Below are 261 nucleotides of genomic sequence, written 5' to 3' on the forward strand. Positions count from 1 at the left end.
AGAAGGCAGGTTTTAAAAATGTGTACGCACAACCAGACAGCCTTGGGAGTTTATATACTGATAAGATAATATTGTACTTAAGAATATACCCGTACCTTAACGATATACAGTATATGATAAAATGATATATCTTTAACATGGTAATATAAGATACTCTGACGATGTGCCTCCGCATATCTAGTATACAATAGCATCATCATATTGCGGATAACCCATCTTTCTGAACAGCAGGGGCATATTATGAGAGGAACATCCGGTAGG

Source organism: Penaeus monodon, chromosome 15 (assembly GCF_015228065.2).
Source record: "Penaeus monodon isolate SGIC_2016 chromosome 15, NSTDA_Pmon_1, whole genome shotgun sequence".
NCBI lineage: Eukaryota > Metazoa > Arthropoda > Malacostraca > Decapoda > Penaeidae > Penaeus > Penaeus monodon.